We start from the raw sequence: 20,232 nt of genomic DNA on the forward strand, positions 1-20,232 counted from the left end.
TATCCTAAATAAAGCTGGCCAAACAAAATCCTAAAAAAAAATCCACCAGAAAAATTCAACAATATTAAATATGTGTAATGCAAAAAGAAGGCAGCAAAGTATACAAAGCAAAAATTAACAAAATTTTCAAAAAATTCAGAACTGCAGAGGCATATTATAATCCTCCGAGGAACTAATAAACAGACAAACAAATGTAAAAGTAAAAAGTTGATTTTTTAAGTGACCTAATTGACCACTGCAATCAATAAATGCAATGTTCACAGTGAGGTGATCATAAACTGTGCTGTAAAGCCAGTCTCAACCAATTTGAGAAGATTAAAATCTAGCAAGTTATGTTCTCTGCCTAGGATGGAATTAAGCTAGAAAAAATTGATTGGATGCTAAGTAGAAATCCTCAAATGATAGAAAATGTAAAAATAAATTTAAATAAGCAATAGTTCAAAACATCATACTACAAATTAGAAAGTATTTTAAGCTCAATGGAAAAGAAAATATTTATGTCAAAACTTTGAGAATGTAAGCAAAGCCTTGCTTAAAGAATTTAAAGCCATGATAGGAAGTCTTGGAAATTAAGAAAGGCTAAATGGTAATGATCTAGGTATCTAGTTCAAATAATTAGACAAAAGAACAAATAAGATCCAAAGAAAGTATAAAGTAGAAAACAAAGATAGAATGGATGTGATCAACAGTCAAAAGTTGGTTATATGGAAATATTATTAAAAGTGGTAAAATTCTGGTTTGACAGATTAAAAAGAAAAAAGTAGTGAAAAATCAATCACCTGACAAAAATCACAATATAATGAATGACAAACGTCATTATAGGTACTCTAAACAATAAAGAAATAATAAAAGAATTTTATGAACATTATTCCAATATATTTTAAACCTTAGATTGAAGGAACCATTTTTTTGTGTGTGTGAAAAATAAACTACCTAAAGTGACATTGGTAGGAAACCCTAAACAAAATATTTGCAAAAACCCATCAATGCATAAAATATATAGTATCACAACCATGTTGGGTTCATATCAGAAAAGCATGGCTAATTAACATTTAAAAAATCAATTCAAACTCTCACATTAAGAAGACAAAGGAGAAAATTATATAATTATCTCAGTAGATGCAGAGAAAGCATTGATAAAATCCAATACATATTCATGAATAAAAAAACAACTTTTTAGCGATTCTGAGAAGAGAACTTTCTCAATCTAAAGAAAGGATAAAAAATATATATAAACGAGCATACTTAATGGTGAAATATTGAAAGTAGTGATAATCTTAGGATAGAGGCAAGGAAAACTCATTATCACCACTTCTGGGGTAGGCAACATCCAACATGGCTCCAAGTGATCCCTGAATCCTGGCATTCTTGCTTTTGTGTCATTGTCATCCTCTCCCCTTGAGTGAAGGGTAGACTTATTGATTCAGTACTCTGAAATGAAATATGACAGAAAAAAAAAAGAAAAAAAAATATGACAGAAATGATGAGATGTTATTCTGAGATTAGTTATAAAAAACTCTCACTTCCATCTTGGCTCTTATTCTCTCTCATTCTCTTATGTCACTCTCCATGGGAGAAGCCACCTGCCATGACTTGACATAGCCCTGTGGAGATGCCCCAGTAGTGAGGAAGCTGGGCCTACTAACATGTGAGTGAGCTTGGAAATGAATCACCTCCTCCACACTTCTCCACTGGGCTCTTCTGTTAAACCATGGCCTCTGCCTACTGCTTTGACCACTGTCTCATAAAACACCTTAAACCAGAGGTACTTAGATAAGTTTCATCCACCTCCATGGCCTAGGAAATAATGAATACTCATTGTTTAAGCTACTAAATGTAGAGGCAAATTGTTATGCAGTGACAGATAACTAATACAACTTCTACTCAGCATTGTCTCATCAGTCTTAGAATGCTCAGTAAGACAAGAAAAGACATTATCATTGAGTATATAGAAAATAAATATAATTTATTATACTCGTAGATTACAAGATCAATATACAAAGAATGATTGCATTATATTCATACAGATATAGGTGTAAATATAAATTAGCAAAAGATAATTTAAAAATAAAATTTAAAACGGATCAAAAAAGCAGATAATAAAGAGATGGATACATTGAACCCCATGAAAGTTAAAATTTTCTGTTTATCAAAGGATAGTATTGAAAGACCATAGATTGGGAGAATATGTTTTAGAACATATATTCAATAAAATAAATTTATTCAGAATATATAAAAAGTATATACTAATCAAAAACAAAAAGATAATCCACCATTTAAAAGTGGACAAAAGTCTTGAACAGGCATTTCCCAATAAAAAGATATCCAAATAGCTAATAGCCATATGAAAATTACTCAATATCATTAGTCATCAGAGAAATATGAATCAAAACTCCAGTGAGATGCCATTCATTATATATCAAACAGAATAGTTAAAACTAAATAAATAAATTGGAACACTAAATGTCATTACAATATAGAACAATGGGAATGTCATATATCACTAGTGAAAGGGTAAATTGATACAATCACTTTAGGAAACTGTTTGTATTATCTAGTAAGCCTATATTTATGCCTCCTCTCCCATATAGCAATTCCAGTTTTAAGTGGATTTCCAAAAAAGAAGCTTGTATATATTCATCAAAGTACATGTGAAATAGCGCCCATAGCAGCATTACCAATAAGTGTTACAACCTGGAAGCCATATAGAGAAGAATTCCTACATTGTGATCTGTTTACACAATAAAATACTATACAACAGAGAAAATGAGTGATTCCTATGAAGAAATAATATGAATGAATTTCAAAATTGTTATATTGACTTAAAGAAACTATATACAAAAAGTACATTAGTGATATCCCATTTTTATTTATTTATTTATTTAAATTATTATTATTATTATTATTATTATTTTTTGGTATCCCATTTTTAAAAGAGCAAAGCCAGACAAAATGAATCTATAGTGTTGGAATTCAGAAGAGTTGTATTTTTTGGTTGGTAATGATGGGGGATGTGAGGAAGGGGCAGGTATGAAGGAGGATTTTGAATTGCTGTAATATTCTCTTTCCTGTTCTGGGCAGTGGTTATTCAAATGAGAACTCACTGAGTTCTGCTGATTCTAGCACTGTTGTTAATTGTGTTATATTTCAGTAAAATGTGGAGTAAAAAGATTCTCCTTAAAGGTCATAACTTTTCTTGTTGGAGTAAACTCATTAATTCCTCCCAAGGCAGGAGCAGTAAGCTCAGAGAGCACAGTGCCCAGCAGGCAGAATGACGGGAGCAAGCCTGAAGGGCACTCCGGCAAGGTGGCACCTGCCTGCCTGCTCCATCTAGCTGGGCAGTCACCGCCACTCAGTCCACGGTGGTCTTTCGGGAATACAGACCAGCCTTGACACACCATCTGGTTTTTCAAGGAATGTCAGAAATTCACATTTGTTTATGAAATCTCTTGACTTTTAATGTTGGTATCAAATTAGAATTCTTTTACTTAAAAAGATTTTATTTAGGGGCACCTGAGTGGTTCAGTGGTTGATCGTCTGCTTTTCTCTCAGGGTGTGATCCTGGGGTCCTGAGATCGAGTCCCACATCAGGCTCCCTGCAGGGAGCCTACTTCTCCTTCTGCTTCTGTCTCTGCCTTTCTCTCTGTGTCTCTAGTCTATGAGGCCCTCTGACATTTATGCTATTCATGGAAAAAAAGAAAGGCCAGACAGGTGATTTATAAGGGGCAACCAGTGGAGTGAGAAAAAAGCAAGGCAGGTGTAGACTCACAGAAGCCCATGGATACAATATATTATGAAGGAGGAGAGGAAGATGAAAGTACAGTCTTGGATCAATGACCACTATCTATGATGGAGCCCCCTAGGGCTTTAACTCACACACAATGTAATGGTCTAGGCCCCAGCTCTCCTACAGACATATGTCATATCATTCTTTCCTTTGTTCATGATATTACAGGCACACCGGCCTTCTTCCAGACTCCAGAAAACCAAACCAGCTCCCATCACTAGGACTTTGCCATCACTATTGCTTCTACTTGGCAAACATCCCTCCTGGCCTCTCACTTGATTGGCCTCATCTATACATCTCAAATACCGCTCCTCACAAAGGCCTTACTGATGAATTTCCCAAAGCAGATCCTGCCCCAGGCCCTGTATCATCTCAGTCTGTTTAATTCCCAACTCAGCACTTAGCATCATCTGAAATTACACTGTATACTTGTTCGTTTGATCTTTTATCTTCTGTCCCTTAGGGAGAACAGAGCTCCATGAGGGCAGGGACATATCTGACTGTGCCCAATGCTGATCCTAGCATCTGGTAAAGTGTTTCTTTTGGTTGAATAAATAAGTAAATTAGAGGAAGAAAACTGAGTTCAAAATCATAAACTCAAAAAGAAAAAACCCCACAAAATCATAAACTCAGCAATATTAGAACTCAGCGACATTCTTATTTGTCTGATTTTATCAGTCTGCTAACACTGCCATAACAAAATATCACAGGTTCGGTGGCTTAACAGAATTTATTTCTCATAATCTTGGAGTTCTCTAGAAGTTCAAGATCAAGGTGTTGGCAGGTTTTATGGGTTTTTTTGTTTTTGTTTTTGTTTTGTTCTGTTTTTTTTTTTTTTTTTTTTTCTGAGGCCTCTCTCCTTCGCTTGCAGATAGCACCTTCTTGCTGTGTCTTCACCTGGGTTTTCCTTGGTATCTCTCTCTTCTTAGAAAGACAACAGTCCTATTGGAATAAGACCCTACTCTTATGACCTCATTTAGCCTTGATTACCTTCTTCAAGGCCCTCTCTTCAAATACAGCTTCATTGGGGGTTAGAGGTACAACATATGAATTTGGAAGGGTGGGGCACAATTCAGTCCATAACCCCTGTGTCTATCTCTGGCATGCCCACTCCCCCATTGTGAGTCTGTGACTGGTGCCATTTGTAATCTGCTTGAATTGGCTGAGAAGGGAGAGAGTAGAGTCCTTACTTAGTTAAGTATAAATGGCTTTGCTGAGAACCAATGCTCAATCTAGAGGACAGAAATGGATAGTATGCTCTTTTCTTAAAAAAAAAAAAAAAATATCTACCAGGAAACTTTGATATTTCCATCATCCAGTCCAGAACGTTTGCTTTTTTTTCTTCCAAAGATGTGAAAATTCAAGCATGAAATTCTGTTATTAAAGACTTCATTGTTTCTCTTCAAATAAGCACGTAAGTCCTGGAAATATAGTTTAATTATCTAAAGGGACCATGTTATAGCTAATGATTGACTACTACATTGCTTAGGTAGGAAAAAAAATCATGTTGGTGCATTTAATTTTGTTGAGTAGTGAGCAGTGACTTCATTCTGATAAATGGTTTCACACTAAGTGCTTCTCAATTTGCTCTCTGAAACAATAAAGATTAGGTACAATTAGAATTACCTTCACCTTTCAACTTGGCGAGCTCTCTTGGTCTGCTTGTACCTTCATTATTTACCTGGAAAACTGCATCACAGAAAGGCATGACTTTGAAAAAAACAAAAACAAGACATTGTGATTTTTCCAGGGATTCTTGGGTAAAAAACAGAAATGATACATTTTCCTTTTGCCATCATGCAAGGATTGATCATTAAACAGAAGTTTCTGGCCTTTCTTGAAGCCACATATTATAATATAATGCACCAGCATTATGGGAGACCCAACAGTGTACCTAGTATAGTAAACTAATAGTGCCTAGACTGGCTCTGGGGTAGAGATTTTAAACTGTATTGGACTGGGGCTTCTCAATGTGTTGTCCAAAGAGTGTGTCGAACCAAGTCTGACATTCACTGTGAAATAACTTTTTTTTTTTTAATGAAAGTACTGAATTGACTTTTGCAGAAGTTTTTCTTATCAGACTGTTGTATGACAACACTTTGTTCTAACAAGTAATGGAGACATGGTTGCTTCAATTCCTGATGACACAGCAATATCCTTCCAATTTGGGTATTCTGAGCATTCCTTGTGAGATAAAATACATCTGGTGTTTTGGGGCTTTCCTGCTATGATCTGACCTTAATCACACTTTGAACACAGTCAGACCTTAGAAAGGCAAATTTTTAAGAAGCAGAATATAGGGAGGTTTTCTGCTCACTCTCTCTCCTCTCATCCTCTAGAAGTGATACAAATTCTTTTCCTGGTCATTTATGGCCCTGTCATTTCATCAAGAATTAAAGGTAACATCAGAAACAGGGTGAGAGTGATGGGCTTATCAAAGCCCATTTTCAAATTAATTACAGTATTTCCTTTTCCAAGAATATTTCTGATGAATACAATTTTGACTGATCCTACCATAAATTTTTATTCCTCCGGAGTCACCTCAAACTTTAAGAGAGTGGAGAAACCATGGGCTTTCAAATTACGTATATCTGGATTGAATCTTATGTTAACAGCTTGATAAAATCTGCTGTCCTCTATAATGTAGGGTAACCAGCAGTAAATGGTGTATCAACAAGGTAAGATACAAAGCTCCCAGAAAGAAGCTAGGAGTTTCCTATTCCCTCTACCTTCTTTACATTATGTGCAGTACTTAGCATAGGTCCTGGAGCCTGCGTCATGCTTACATGCTTGATAAATTGAAACCAGTTTAAAGTGAGCTCTGGAAGAGGGACTTCTTTACCCTGGAAGAATTTTACAGACCTAGAACAGCAATCTCTAATGAGAAGAGGATAACTGCGAGATTTGCGTGGCTCTTTGAGTGTTGCTTTTTACAGGTGGGATTCTGCTGTGCTAGGCACAGTTATGATTATATAATAATCTGTTGCTTCTGAACGCAGGGCAGTAACCTTAGCATCATTAGTTTGTGGAGAGTGAAATATTTGGGGAAAAAAAACAACTGAGAACTTAAGAAACTGTAGAAGCATCGGCCAGGGATGCAGAATTACTGCTGGGGGTGAGGAGACATAATGGTGAGAGAGTCACATTAAGGTTATTATTTGGGGTCTGTGGAAGATAAAATAGTTCTCTAACCTCTGTCTCTGCTGTAAGTATGTTCTTCTTTCTAGAGAAGCTTAATGTCCTGCCAGATGCAACCCCACACCAGGGTAATGTCTATAGTTAGCCCCTTCCCGCCTTCATGTTTAAAAGCTCCTTATTGTAGAGTGCTCCCTATTGTAAAATCCAATAAAAACAAAGGGCTTGTTTTCCATCTAGGCTGTTTTCCTAACTAAATTTCTCCCAATGAGTTTAATGAGCGTTGATTCAATTTATAGAAGGTGCTATTTCTTCAATAGCCCCCAAGCCTATAAAACCACAAGAGGCGAATATTCCTATTCCAGGTGGTAAAGCGTAAATGCATCCTCTACCCCACCTGTTTTCATTTAATCTTGGATTGTTTGCCTCATTTTGTTCTTCCCAAGTGGAATGGAAATGCCTGGTGCTGCTGAGAGAAGCCAATGAAATTGTAACATTTCAACATTTAAATCTCTCCTCAGTCAGTTAGAAAATAAATTCAAACTTTTTTTTTCCTGTTTGGAATTAGATCTGAAGTTCCCACCCCCCAATTCCAGGATATGCCAAACATACTTTGCATTTTGCATTTTAAAGTGTCTGACCCCTTTGTCTAGGAAAAGGCAATGTAGAATAATATTTACATGATAATTTTTCTTTCTCCAAGCTTTTCAAACTCTAGCCTCAAGGTTGTCATTTTCCAACTGCCTTGGTACCAAGAATTTCAAAGCTCAAAAGGAAACAGTGAGAGAAAGAAAAAAATGGTGGAAATTTAGAAACAGAACCCACTGAGTATCCTAAAGACTGCGTTTGTCTGACTCTGCCAGTCTATTCCCTTTTTTATTGAGCAGATGAATATCTTCAAAAAAAAAGAGCCAGCCTTCCCTATCCAGAAGACTCTTCTGATACAGTCCCAGAATTGATGGGATGTGGATCAGTTAGGAGGAAGAAAGGGAAAAGAACAATTTGTAAAAGCAAATGAGGAAGGGAAATGGAAAGTAGGCGGCCAGTTACTCAACCTGTCTTTTCCCAGTTCTTTCCCTCGAAGGCCCTTTTATACCATCTTCTTGGAGGTAGTTTTCATTTTATCCATTTAACACTATAGCCATTATGTAAGGAAGTGGATGTTCAGAAGGCTAGAGTGACTTGCTCCAAATCACATGCTCATTAGTTGGTAGATGGATTTTATTTCAGGTTTGCTGTTTCCATGACAATATCTTCTTTGGGTACAACTAAGAAAGGATGAAAAGATAAAGGAGAAAAGACTCTGAAAACAATACTATGCTGTCAAATAATTACTTATATTTGAAATATGTAATACTTTAAAGATTATGTATGTATAGACTCAAAAAAATTGGAAAATTTAGTAAGGTTTAAAAGAGGAAATAGAAGTGATCTATGAGAAAATCTTCAGAGAAGAGGTAAATGTGAGTTTTACAAGGCTATTTTAGTGTTGTTTTTTAGAGATAAGATTCTGCTGTGCTAGGTACATTTCCATCCATGGCTCAAAATTTTCTTTTGCCATAGGTTAGTATATACCTGGAGGTTATCTGTTTTTAATATGCTTTTTTCACTTAATATATTATGAACATTTTCCTTTGTCTACATGTAGTCTTCCATAATATGATTTTAAATGACTGAGTAATTTATTCAATAAAAAAAAGTGCTTCATTGAATGTGTTTTATGTCCCAGGTACCATACTAAGAAATAGGGATTCACAATAAATGAATGAATGAAGCAAACGATATCCCAGCCCTCAGGAATTTCACATTTGTTGAGAAAAACAATGAACAAGTAAAGAAGATAAACAGAGAATTTGATTTACAAAGCATTATGAAGAAAATACATATAAGGATATAATTTTAAAAATAACTATTTCAGTTAGGAAAATCAGAGAGAGCATTTCTGAGGATATGCTATGGGAGTTGAGAATTAAAGAACAAAAGAAGGAAGTTAAAAAAATAAACTAAGAAATTCATTTCAAGCAAAGGAACAGCCGTCTACACAAAGGGCCTAGCAAGTAAAAAGGCTTTAGACAGGAGAGATCTTGCTCTGTTCAAAAGAAAGTCTGTGCTGCTGGAATATTGTGGGAGCAAAGGAGGGGGACAAGAAATGAGCTGAGAGATTTAATCAAGGAAGGGAACATACGGTGTCTTCTCTTCCCAGAGTTTGGATTTCATTTGAAGCACAACTGGGAAGCTATCAAGTGTTGCCAAGCAAGGATAGCTCTGATTTGATTAAGGTTTAATAAGCATGAATTTCTCAGTCACAGACTTAGGCATGTAAAAATAGAATTTATTTCTATTTCAATTTAATTTCTGACTTTTAGCCTCAAGCTGACCCAGCAGCAGACAATCAAATCTACCCAACTGTAAGTTTCTCACAGTTCAATTCAATGATTTTCTAGTAAATCCACAAGTATAATCACACTCTGCCCTTCACCTCTTCCTTTTCCAGGAAGAAGAGGATTATAAACATCATGTTGAGATATGTGTGTGCATGTGTATGCATGCGTGTGCACCATGTTGTATGTGATGGTGGTGGTGTGGTTGGTTTAATGTTTTTTTGTGGCTGGTATACCTGGTCCAGTCATCCGCACACTCCCCATTCATGTGGGTATCTGAATTGTCCAGTTGTTAACCAATGGTCCCATTAATATTGGTCAGTGTCAAATGTCACCTTCAAAAGTCTACTATTATAGAAAAAGGTTGTTTTTTTGTTTTTTGTTTTTGGTCTGGGATTTAAATCATTTTCCTTTGATATCCTTATTTCCACTTTAATACCACAGTTTTAATTATTGTCTTATATATGTATTTCCATGTTTGCTTAGGAAGTTCCTTTTTTTATAGAGGGAGGGAGACAGAGAGAGAGAGAGAGAGAGAGAGAGAGAGAAGGGCGAGAGAGAGAGAGAGAAAGAGAAGGCAGAGGGAGAGGGAGAGGGAGAGAGAGAATCTTAAAGTGACTCCATGCCCAGTGCGGAGCCCAACGTAGGACTCTATCTTACCATCCTGAGATATGACCTGAGCCGAAACCAAGAGTCAGACATTCAACCAACTGAGCCACCCAGGTGCCCTGGGAAGTTCCTTTTCAATATATTTTTATTTAAAATATTCTTGGCAAGTATCATCCCCATATTTTTCAAAATGAACTTTTTAAAAAGATTTTATTTATTTATTTATTTATTTATTTATTTATTTATTTATTTATTTATTTATGAGAGACAGAGCATGAGCAATGGAGAAGAGGCAAAGGAAGAGGGAGAAGCAGACTCCCTGCTGAGCAGGGAGCCCAATGTGGGGCTCAGTCAGAGGACACCGGGATCATGTCCTGAGCTGAAGGCAGATGCTTAACCAATTGAACTGCCCAGGTGCCCCCAAATGAACTTTCATTAAAGTAAAATTAAAGCAAAAGAATAGAAAAAGAAAATCTTAGAATGAACTTATATCATCAATTTTCTACTTTTTTAAAATGAAAATACCTTGAGATTTTAAAAAAAGCTTTGTATTAATTTTTAAATTTATTTGATGAGAACTTATTTTCATTCCATGTGTGTAGCAACATATTTTTTCTTATAAAATTATTTTGTGTGTTTTTTTCTATTGAGTTTATTCCTGGGTATTAAATGCTTTGTTTTCTGTTGTGGAAGTAGTCATTTTTCCACTGTAGCTATTGGTTTTTACATAATTACTTTGTCTCTGGACATTTTATTAGTTGTGTAAGATTTTCCAGCTGATTCTTTTCATTTTTCTAGTCAATGATAGTACCTATTACTAATAATTGTATCTCCTCCTTTGCAATTGTTAAACATCTTATTTATACTTCTTGTTCTGTATTATTGGTTGAATCTTTCAAGACAAAAGGTTTAAGAAAAGGTGGTGGCAATAGTTCAAATCTTAGTCTCTTTCCTTATTTTAATGGGAATGTTTCTTGGATTTTGTTCTTATACTCTAAGCTGGTCTTAGATTATTTTTTAACCATGATAATATGCCTTATATTTGTAGTTCAAGATTTTTTGTGGAATGTATTGATATTCACTGAATGACTTTTTAACTTATTACATGGTTTTTCATTTGATGTAACCAATTATATCTTGTCTTTTACTGAGAGATCATAATACAAGGATAAGATTTTTAGATTATGTCCTACTCGCTCTCGATATATCACTGAATTTATCTATCATTCAAGAGCTTAGAATTTATATCGATAAGTGAGATTTATGTTTTTACCTGGTAACTTCTATTGAAATGTAGCATTTAGAGAAAAAAATCACACATAAATATATTGTGAAATATCACATGTAATTTGTTTTTATTTTATATTTTACTTTTTTTTTTAAAACTTTGTGTGTTGGTTTTATCTGTTAGATTGTGGTCTCCACATTAGACTTATTACATAATATGAGCTGTGAAGTTTTCCATCATTTTCAGTGACGGAAAAAGGTGGCATAATATGAGAATTTTCTGTTGCTTAATACTTTGAAATAACTAATCTATAAAACCATGTCTGAGCCTAAATCTTTTTTTTTATGAAGCTTATTCTTTGGAACATTTTCTATTTCTTCCATAGCTATTGTTCCATATTTTATCTGTGTACAATTTTGTACTGTTTTGTGTAGGAATTGTTAATATATTTTGTTTTCTTATTCTTTGAAAGCAATATCCATTTCTCTGGTTACATCATATTTTTAAAGTTGATCTTGTGAATTTATGCTTTTCAATTTCTTTTTGAGATTACACTTGCTAGAAGAATTCATTGTTTTCCTCAAGAACTTGTTCTTTGATTTATGCAGTCTATTTCTTTCAGTGTAATTATTTATTTTCTGCTTTTAACTTTATTAATTCCCTCCATTTTATTAAGTTTCTTTTATTCTTCATTATTAATTCCTTCCATTTTATTAAGTTTATTTTATTGTTCTCATAAAACTTATTGAATTCTTTTCTCATTTGTTATTTTTCTTATTTAATAATGAAAACATTTATCACAATGAAATAACTCTGAGAACATGCCATGTGTTTTTATGAGTTTTATAGTTTTTTACCTTTCTAAAAATCCTGCAATTGCTCTCTGAATTAAGAGTTCAGGAAGCTTAAAGTGTTTAAGTTGGGTTTCAGTTGTCTTTAAACTTAAAAAATAAAAGGTAGAAGCTTATTTTCCATTCCACATAATAGGAGTTCCGAGATGGTACATAGCCAGTAAGATGGCTCCTTACATGTTGTCCAAGGGCACAAGATTCTTCAAAAGATTTGCACCAACATCTTAGCAGAGAGAGGGATGGATACCTTCAAAAATATTGCCCCAGGGGTACCTGGGTAGCTCAGTGGTTGAGCATCTGCCTTTGGCTCAGGCAGTGGTCCTGGGGTCCTGGGATGGAGTCCCACATCGGGGTCCCCATGGGAAGCCTACCTCTTCCTCTGCCTGTGTCTCAGCCTCTGTCTACATCTCTTATGAATAAATAATTAAAATCTTTAAAAAAAAAAAAGAAATATGGCCCCAAAGTTCATCTGAATGATAATTGTGAATAATAAAACACTCTAACCAGTGAATTTGTTTTAATTCATTCTTGTACACCCATATGCAGACACCTATCAACAAAGAATTCAAGAATTACCTGAGTTGTCATTAGAATATGAATTTTTAAAAAGCTATCAGGAGACCCCCTTGCCAAATTATTTCGCTTCTTAAAAAAAATTGTGCAGTTCAGGTATGAACCAAAGGCTCAGTGCTGAATGGTATGACATTTGAAGCTAGTCACAAACTTTGTCAAGGAGACCAAAGCTCCTCAAGAGGAATCCTGAAGGTCAACTTTCAGAATAGAGTGGTACCAGCACAGAGTTCTCACTAGCCTAGGGATATTAATGTGGAGGAGAATAAGGACCATACTGATAAGTTCTCATAAACCAATATATAGCTATTAGGAAGGGGGGATTCAAATTTCCTTTCTTTTTAAAATAGTGACACTCATAAGTGCTATTTGTTTGTAGGTTGTTTGTTGTTGTTGTTTTGAAGGAGAGCAACAGTGAGGGCAAGGAGGTACAGAGGAAGCAAGAGAGAGAAACTCAAACAGATTCCACACTGAGCATGGACCCCAACACGGCTCAGGTCATAGCATGACCCTGAGATTATGACCTGAGCCAAAATCAAGAGTCAGATGTTTAACCAACTGAGCCACCCAGATCCCCCTGTAGGTTGTTTTTTTTTCTAAATGTCTTCACTCAATAAAGTTAGAAATTTGCAAATCTTATGTCATACCACCCATTTTTTAGTTATTAGTTTTATGTCTCTTAGACTCCTAAACACAGGCAGCCTGTGTAAGGGAAGTGATAGTTTTCATCATTTAGATTCTGTCAGCAGCCCTAGTCAGTGTCATCTGTCCACCGATGTCTTTCGTGTCGCTGCCTTCATATCTCTCCTCTGAGGATGTCTCTTCGAAGAAATAATAACTGGCTCTGGCTTCATCAAGAATCATAAGCAATTGGAAGTACAGGTTCCCCACTTCTCCTCTGAGCTTGATCTCTATTGGAGGGGCATGAATCCTTGGGCCTTCCCCGAGTAGGGCCCAAGGCCTGAGAAATTAACATTGGATCAGAAGTTGCTTCAATGACAAGAGGTCACAGGGAAAGGAAGATACTCAGGATACAGGGAGGGGAAAATATAAGACAATTAAAATATTACCCAAAAAATGTGAGAAAATATTTTTCTTTGGATGTAGAAGCATGTATATTCATTAGAAAGGAAGATTACTCTATCTCTCTCTCATTTCATAATGGCCACACCAGCTCAGGCCTTTATGCAGTCAGGGCAGTGATACAGGTTCTGCTTTCCAGCCATTGTTCCCATGAGATTCTTCTTATCCTAAGGCATTGTTCAATTTCTAACTTTCGCAATGATGAGCCACACCCATCCCTTTTAGTTAATGGGTTTTAAAATATTTTTATAATTAAGTCCTGGTTTCTGAGCAGTATGTAATAAGAAGTTTTTAGTTCTACTTGTTTTCCTTTTTAAAATATCTTTCTATTCACTTTCTCCCTGAAGAAAAGAAAACAATTTATGCTAAAAGAGCAAATTCAGTTGTATTTTATATTGTAACAGAAGATACTGATTTATGACTTATTACACTCAACTAATCTCAACTAATCCTCCCTTGGGATAGATGTGGGAGAGAGAGAGAGAGAGAGAGAGAGAGAGAGAAGGAAAGAGGTAGAGAGTATCTAGAAAGATAATTTTTAAATCATTTTCTGAGGGTTTTTTTTTTTTTTTTGGCCCAAAATTGTCATGTCTCTGCTTAGTTGGTATGTGTGCATGCATGCATAAAATGCTGTATATATGTGTTAGGTTTATTTCATGCAGGATAACACTGACAAGGTGGCTTTTGTAGGGAAAGTGTGCTTTGGGGCAGGGAAGGAAATAGGAGATGGAGAGTCACAAAAAAGGACTTGGGTGCACCTGCTCTCACCATCCCCATGTGGTATAGATGGTATCAGTGCTGTGGGAAGGGAGCATACGTGCCTATAAAGGGAATTCCTGAATAAACATCCTGAGGCCCTATGAAAGACAGGGTGGTAGAGTCTGTTTAGAGTAAATGATTGCTCCTGCTTCCTGTGGTCCAGAAGTGGAAGAAAATAATCTTTTACAGGAGTCTTTATCCCTTCTGGGAAACAATATTTCTGGTCTGACCAAGAGATGAACAGATTTGAGGACAGAAGCATAGAGAAGATGGGTGGATCCCTCCTTGTGTTGGAATTTTTGGCAGAGACTACTAATTACCGCCCAAAGGCATTCTTCTCTTTGTGGCAGATTGTATCATTGCTCTAAATATTTTCTGCCCTTCCATCTTAGTTTGGATTTTCAGAAGGAGACCCTGAAGTAAGGACTTAAGTGCAAGTAGCTTATTTGGGAAGTGATCACAGGAAATACTAATATGGAGATGAAAAGCAAGACATAAAATGGACAGATGCCAACAAAGGGCATGGTATAAAGCAACTTACCATTGAGAACAACTGGAGCTCAATCTTATCCCAGTGTAGACCATAAACTTCAGAGTTGCCCTGAGAGATGAGAGATCTGGAGTATTTATTGGTTGAAGTTACCCGTGGGAGCAGTGGGAAGAGGCTTTAATTCCCCGGTATTTTATAAACATGGACAAGGAAGGCTCCATGCTGACCACTGGATATAGGGCTGATTTGTACTAAAATAGCAACCACTAAGCAAATATTCATAGTGGGCTCACTATATCTGCTTTACTCTCCATGTGAAATGATTATATATCCTGAGGCATTGACTCTAAGCTTGGATATGGAATGCATCATTTTCGTCTTTTCTGGGAGGATATATTTCTCTACCCCATTGACAAGAGGATTTGGCCAATGAAATGTGAGCAGAAATAATGTGTTCAATTTATTAGGAAATGATTTATGAGTTATCACATTTTTTCCTTCCACCTTGTACCTAGTAACATTCTGGATAGGAACTGCTCATCTAATCTGGGCCCTGAGATGAGAAAATATGCAGCTGGGCTTCAGCATGGTTAGAATGATAAATAAAAATAATTCTTGATTATAAGCCTCAAAAACTTTGAGGTTACTTTTTATAAAAGTATCTAAAAGTAAGCTGTTGAAAGGAAAAACAATATATTTAGTATCAACTTTGTGTCTGGGTAGAGAATGACAAGGAAACTGTTACTGAGGCCATAAAGATGACATCCAATTCATGCAGTAGCAAAACATTTAATGAAATTATAAGCAGTAGTTTGGAAGGCATGATCTAAGATGGCAGCATGGAAAGATCCTGAACTCCCCTCCCATGGACATATCAAATAAATAGCTACATATGAAACTGTTCTTTCTGAAAAAGACCTGAAAATGGGCTGAACAGCTGGTTTTTCCATGTGCAAAAGATAAAATGGCAACATAGAAACAGATAGAAGAAGCAGAGATAAAGTCTTGCCCCTAACCCCATCCCCTGCATGGTAGCCCACAATTGAGAGGGATATCACAAAACAGGAGTGTATTCCTGAGGATCTAGGGGTTTGCGCCCACAGCAGGCATTCCAACTCTTGGGATCTGCCCTGGAGAGATGAGCCTCCAAAGTGTCTAACTTTGAAAAACAGTGGGTTTATATCTGATATATCCAAAGGACGGTGATGAAAGTGAAATACCAGTCTTAAAGGGCTTGCATGCACACTCACTTGTCCAGGAACTCAGTGCAAAACAGCAATTTGAAAATTGCCTAGACTATTTATGAAGAAGATTCATTTGCTAATCTTAAACTGCCAGGGGGGTACAGCTCTACTCTCTGGAACAGGAGTACTGGTGGGCATCATTTCTACACTCTCTCTTAACCTTGCTGGTGCTGGTAGGTGTATGCATTTTCTATAGACTTCTGCTACACTGCTAGAGCTGGCAGGCATGCATTGCCCCTCCACTTTCTAATCTTGCTACAACTAACCAGTACCTAGAAAGAAACATGTACAGATGTCTGCAGCCCTGATTTTTGCAACTGCTGTCTAAGAACACCTCCAGATCATTTGTTCTGGAGGACGCAAGTTTTACAACTGCAATTGTAAGGATCTACGATCCTTACTAGGATCCTAGACTGGTATTTCACTTTCATCACCACCCTTTGGATCTCTCAGATAGAAACCCACTGTTTTTCAAAGTTAGACACTTTGGAGGCTCATCTCTCCAGGGCAGATCCCAAGAGTTGGAATGCCTGCTCTGGACACAAACCCCTAGATCCTCCTGCACATATTAAAAGCTGTGGTCCAGGGGTCTGGCTTCCAATCATTCTGATACTAGGAACTGACTGAGATCCCATCCTTTGGAACCCTGACAGGTCAACAACCGGAAACTATCAAGAATAAATCAAGCTACTTAGGTATTCAAAAGTTGGAAGAGGCAACCAAGAGCTAGAGCAAGGTTGAATGACAAGTTTCATCTCCTACATAAGGCCACTCACTCAATACTGAGAGATAGCTGTTTTTCCTAATACAGAGAAACAAACACAGAGGTCAAGAAAAGTGAGGAAATAGAAGAATATGTTCCAGACACAAGAATAAGATAAAACCTCAGGAAAAAACCCTCAGGAAATGAACATAAGTGATCTACCTGATAAAGAGTACAAAATAATAGTCATCAAGGTGCTCAGTGAACTTAGAGAAAGAATGGATAAACACAGTAAAAACTTCAACAAGGAGATAGAAAAAGTACATTAAACGGGTTCAACAGCAGACAAGATGAAGCAGAAGAAATGACCAGGAGCTAGAAGGCAGAGCAATTGAACTCACCCAAACAGATCAGCACATATAAAAGAATTTTTTTTAAGATTTATTTATTTATTTATGATAGACAGAGAGAGAGAGAGACAGAGACACAGGCAGAGGGAGAAGCAGGCTCCATGCCGGGAGGCCAATGCGGGACTCGATCCCGGGACCCCAGGATCGCATCCTGGGCCAAAGGCAGGTGCCAAACTGCTGAGCCACCCAGGGATCCCTATAAAAGAATTTTTAAAATGAAGGTAGCTTATGGGATGTATGGGACAACATCAAGCAGAATAATATTCATAATATAACAGTCCTAAAAAGATTAGAGAGAGAAAAAGGAGCAGAAAAAATTTGAAGAAATAGTGCATGAAAACTTCCCTAACCTGTAGAAAGAAATAGACATCCAGATTTAGGAAGCACACAGAGTGCCAAACAGACAAGATGAACCCAAAGAGTTTCACAACAAGACATATAATTAAAATGTTGTAATTGGGGCAGCCCAGGTGGCTAGGGGAAGTGCCACCTTCAGCCCAGGGCCTGATCCTGGAGACCTGGGATCGAGTCCCACATCAGGCTCTATAGAAGCATGGAGCCTGCTTCTCCCTCTGCCTGTGTCTCTGTCTCTCTTTCTCTCTCTCGGTGTCTCTTGTGAATAAATAAAATCTTTTTTTAAAAATGTTGTAATTGACAGAACTTTAATATTTTATTTTTAAAAAGATTTATTTACTTATTTTAGAGAAAGAGAAAGAGGGAGAATGAGTGGGAGGAGAGGGAGAAGGAGAAGGAGAGAGAGAGAATCTCTAGCAGACTCACAGCTGAACATGGAGTCCCACACAGCGCTTGATCCCATGACACATAAGACATGACCTGAGCTGAAATCAAGAGTTAGATGCTTAACTGACTGAGCCACCCACATGCCCCATAAATTAGAGAATTTTTAAAATAGCAAGAGAAAAACAACTTTTTACATATGAGGGATTCCCCCACAAGACCAGCAGCAGATTTTTCAGCAGAAACATTGCAGGCCAGAAGCAGCTGGCATAATATATTCAAAGAGCTAAAAGGGAAAAATTTCCAACCAAGAATACTCTACCCAGCAAGGTTATTATTTAGAATGGAAGGAAAGATAAGGAGTTTTCCAGGACAGCAAAAGCTAAAGGAGTTTATCACTACTAAACCAGTCTTACAAGAAATGTAACAGGGACTTCTTTAAACTCAAAAGAGAGGGTACTAATTAATGACAAGAAAGCATATGTAAGTGTAAAGGTAGTGGATTAATCACTTATAAAGCTACTATGAATGTTCAAATACAAAAGTGTTAAAAATTAACTACAATAATTAAAGGATATAAAACATAAAAAGACACAAAATGCAATAACAAAAACATAAAATATGGGATTGTGGAGAGTAAAAATATAGTTTTAGAAAGCATTCAAATTTAAGTTGTTATCAACTTAAAATAACTATTGCAAACATAGACTGTTATATGCGAGCATCATGGTAGCCACAAAGTAAAAGCCTACAGTGGATACATAAAAGATAATTGGAAAGATTGTAAACATAATACAAAAGAAAGTCATCAAATCATAAGATAAGAGAGCAAAAGAAGAAGAAGGGAACAAAGAGGAACTACAGAATAACCAGCAAACATTTAACAAAATGGAAGTAAGTGCATACCTAGCAATAATATCACTTTAAATGTAAATGGACTAAATTCTCCAATCAAAAGACATAGAGTGGGGTAATGGATAAAAAACAAGACCCACCTATACGCTGCTAATAGAAATACACTTCAGTTATATGAACACACACTGACTGGAAGTGAAGGGATGGAAAAAAATGTTCTGTACAAATGGAAACCAACAATTTGGATGGCAGATAAGAAGCTAAATGAGCTTGTGGTATTAAGTGAAGAAGTTGGTGTACAGAATATTAGTAGCCTGACTTGGTGCTAATGACTGAATTTCATAATAAAGAGATAAACTCAGAAAAATAACTGGCTGGTTTGTAAGTAGGAATTGAAAGGAAAAGAAGAACTCCAGAAATTTTAGAACCAACAGTGCTCCAAAACCTTGGAAAATGACAGAAAAGCGGAAAAAAAAAAAAAAGATAGAAAATAGAAGGATCCTGGCCAGTAATGGTACCCTGAAGCTAACATAGCTGTCCTGCCAATTTAGTTCAGAGTTATTTTACATGGAAAAAATAAAACTTTAATCTTTTCAAAGCCACTGAAATTTTTGGTTTCTATTACTAATATCTGAATGTAAATTTAAGCTGACTCAATATAGTCAAATGCCTCAGAGAAGTGTTTGCTCCATGAAACTTTCAAGACTGGTGAACATGATCTGGGTTTGATAAATGTGCCTTCACCTGGGAGGGCCTAGATTTAGGTGCCAGGTTGAGAGGAGGAGTATGCACCTCTATGTCAATGGATGTTGCACAGTGGCTTGTGGATGGGCTAGCAGGGGAAACTAGAATAATAAGCTGCTGGCTTAGCTGATGATGGCCTGAAACACTGGCTATTAGTAGTAATTATTAGGCTTGCCTAAGAATGTCACACAGTAGGGCTTTGGCAGGAGTTTATATTGTCTGCCAATCACTATAAGAGATCCTTTAGTACTAAGGGATTATTCTTCTTACTATTTGCATAGCAATCCTCCTTATAATTATTTGTGGAAAAATATGAGAAAAGAACTCAGTCTTATCATTTTATACCTCTTCCTTCTGGGCTTGCCCCATACTGATGGAGTCATATTAAGTGCATTCTACAGAATTCTGATGAAAATCATGGAATTCCATGACACTAAGAACTTGGTGACAATTAGCTTCATGTTCTTGACAAAAGAATACTTGTTCAGCACATAGATGGGGCTAATGATGGGTAACTTTGGATTCCCTTATCAATACTGAAGTGCAACTTCTCCTTAGTGAACATATCCTGCAGGTACTAGGCTCACAGGACTGTAAAAGTGTTAACATAACCATCCAAATATAAAATAAGCCTTCTTTTTCCAG

General features: G+C 36.4%; 1 long non-coding RNA gene across 1 annotated transcript; it reads right to left on the reverse strand.

Annotated features, from left to right (window-relative positions):
• Positions 1-990: 990 nt before the first annotated feature.
• LOC111091844 lies at positions 991-19,980 on the reverse strand. The gene is made up of 5 exons (XR_005376702.1): positions 19,933-19,980; positions 14,945-15,004; positions 7,978-8,190; positions 5,420-5,497; positions 991-1,431 (listed from the first exon to the last, which is right to left on the reverse strand). It is a non-coding gene; the product is annotated as an uncharacterized LOC111091844 (long non-coding RNA).
• Between the last annotated feature and the right edge of the window lie 252 nt (positions 19,981-20,232).

Source organism: Canis lupus, chromosome 23 (genome assembly GCF_011100685.1).
Source record: "Canis lupus familiaris isolate Mischka breed German Shepherd chromosome 23, alternate assembly UU_Cfam_GSD_1.0, whole genome shotgun sequence".
Taxonomy (NCBI): Eukaryota; Metazoa; Chordata; class Mammalia; order Carnivora; family Canidae; genus Canis; species Canis lupus.